General features: G+C 40.9%; 1 pseudogene; it reads left to right on the top strand.

Moving 5' to 3' along the window:
- The first annotated feature begins 321 nt into the window (after positions 1-321).
- LOC102810720 lies at positions 322-1,122 on the top strand (annotated as a pseudogene).
- Positions 1,123-2,926: the final 1,804 nt, after the last annotated feature.

Below are 2,926 nucleotides of genomic sequence, written 5' to 3'. Positions count from 1 at the left end.
TTAATGCAATGAATCTTTTGATTTCTTGACTGCTGCTTTCATGAGCTTGTCTGTCAGTGTGTCATACTGTGGTGGCTTGTGTGTTGCTGTGATGCTAGAACCTATGCTACCAGTATTTTAAATGTCAGCAGAATACACTCATGATGGACAACTTTCAGCTTAGCTTTCAAACTAAGACTGTCTAAGAAGAAGGAGAGGTGGTTACTTCTGAATGTTTTGCCATTAAAAACTTTATGAATGGATAATCCAGAAGCTCTTGCAATAGAAAGGTTGAAGGGTGTAAGTGGCTAAGGTAAGAACCAGCCAGCAGAAGATAACAACATGGCTGCCAAGGTGTTTGAGTCCATCGGCAAGTTTGGCCTGGCCTTGGCCATTGCAGGAGGTGTGATGAACTCTGCCTTGTACAATGTGGATGCGGGACACAGAGCTGTCATCTTTGATCGGTTCCGTGGAGTCCAGGACATCGTGGTAGGAGAAGGGACTCATTTTCTCATCCCTTGGGTCCAGAAACCAATTATTTTTGACTGCCGCTCTTGACCACGTAACGTGCCAGTGATCACTGGTAGCAAAGATTTACAGAACGTGAACATCACACTGCGCATCCTGTTCCAGCCAGTTGCCAGCCAGCTGCCGCGCATCTACACCAGCATCGGAGAGGACTATGATGGGCGTGTGCTGCCGTCCATCAAGACTGAGGTCTTCAAGTAGGTGGTGGCTCGCTTTGATGCTGGAGAGCTCATCACCCAGAGAGAGCTGGTCTCCAGACAGGTGAGCGATGACCTCACAGAGCGCGCAGCCACCTTCGGGCTCATCCTGGATGACGTGTCCTTGACGCATCTGACCTTTGGGAAGGAGTTCACAGAAGCAGTAGAAGCCAAACAGGTGGCTCAGCTGGAAGCTGAGCGAGCCAGATTTGTGGTGGAAAAGGCTGAACAGCAGAAGAAGGCAGCCATCATCTCTGCCGAGGGCGATTCCAAGGTAGCCGAGCTGATCGCCAACTCTTTGGCTACTGCGGGTGATGGTCTGGAAGCTGTGGAGGACATTGCCTATCAGCTCTCGTGCTCTCGGAACATCACCTACCTGCCACAAGGGCAGTCAGTGCTTCTCCAGCTACCCCAGTGAGGCCGCCCTGCCCACAGTCCGCCGAGTCTTCACACAGCCGAGGTCCCCCTGCCCCACCCCAGCAATCACTGTGAGATTTCATGATTGGCTTAAATAGTGAAGGAAATAAAATCACTTCAGCTCTCAAAAAAAAAAAACAACTTTATGAATGGCAATGGATACTTACAGGACCAAAATATTGACTATTGAAACATAATAAATGACAAAAAAAATGTTATCAGACATAGTGCCAAAAGATAAATCCTTCAGGTTGGAAGGCACTCAAATTACAAGAGGGGAAGAACTGCCTTCTCAAAATAGAGTTGATTGTGACCACATGAATGAAGAAAGCTTTGAGGACCTTTGTTTACTGATGAGGCACAACTCAAAGTGAGGAGAAACAGCTGTAAACATCTATTAATAATCAGAACATGGAATGTATGTATCTAGAAAATTTGAGGGTGTAAAAACTGATGGTGCAATCACAAGACCAGGCATTGTTTTTCTTTTTCTTTTGTGGGGTCACTATTGACTATTCAGTTTCAGCTGACTTAATGGTACTAAACAACAACAAAATGACCAGATATACTTGGAAGAAGAATATCAAACTGTAACAAAAGCATTGTGAGTCAATGTGGTTCTTGTACTTGACAGAATACCAAATGAATGTTTCAATAAATTGCTGTAGTGCTGTTGGTTTTGGAGTCCTGGTGTGTCATTGTGGGACAAATCACTAGATCGTTGTTATTTTAAGAAATTCATAAGAAAGTCACAAGGCCAATAGAATAGAAGAGAACCATAGTTATACTCAATCCAAAGAAAAGTGATATAGCAGAATGTGGAAATTATCAAAAAATATTATTAATATCATATGTAAGTAATTTTTTCAGAAGATAATTTAAAAAATAGTTGAAGAAGCACACAAAGAGAGAAGTAACAGAATTACAAGTTGGATTTGAAGAAGAATGTGGAACTAGAGCTATCATTTGTGATGTCAGATAGTTCTTAGCTGAAAGCAGAAACTAACAGAAAGATGTTTGCCTGTGTTTATTGACTGAATAGTCAAATACAATTGATTGTGTGGATCACAAGAAACTATGGATTGCATTTCAAAGAATGGGAATTCCAGAATACTTCATTGTGTTTATATAGAACCTGTACAAAGAAAATGAGGTAGGCATCTCAACAGAACAAGAAGATACTATATGGTATAAAACCAGAAAAGCTGTGTGGGTGGGGATTGTATTCTTTTGTCATACTTATTCACTCGGTAAACTGAGTGAAACATCCTAAAAGTCAGACTATATGAAAAGAACAAGACTTCAGGACTGAAGGAAGGCTCATTAATAACTTGTGATCTACAGTTGGCACAACTCTGCTTGGTGGAAATAAAGAAATCTTGAAGCACTTAACTAATGAAGATGCAAAACGATAGCCTTCAACATGGACTACACTTTAAATTTATTAAAATTAAAATCCTCACAGTTTTACCAATAAATAATTAAGGAGAAAAGTTTGGCATTGTCAAAAATTTCATATTACTTGGATCCACAACCAATACTTACAGAAACCTCAGTCAAGAAAGCAAATGATTATGCAAGTGCTCTACAAAAGACCTCTTCAAAATATTAAAAGCAAAGATGACACATTCAGGGATAAGATGCAAATGACCTGAGCCATAGTATTTTCAATCATCTAAATATGCATTTGAAAGTTGGACAGAGAAATCTGAAAGAAAGTTGGTGGTGAGGAATATTGAATGTATCATGGGTTGAAGTCTGGCCATACTGTCCTGAATATACCTGATCAATTCTGATCTCAGAAG

Source organism: Chrysochloris asiatica, unplaced genomic scaffold (assembly GCF_000296735.1).
Source record: "Chrysochloris asiatica unplaced genomic scaffold, ChrAsi1.0 scaffold00443, whole genome shotgun sequence".
NCBI lineage: Eukaryota > Metazoa > Chordata > Mammalia > Afrosoricida > Chrysochloridae > Chrysochloris > Chrysochloris asiatica.
This window is presented reverse-complemented; position numbering and strand designations above follow the sequence as displayed.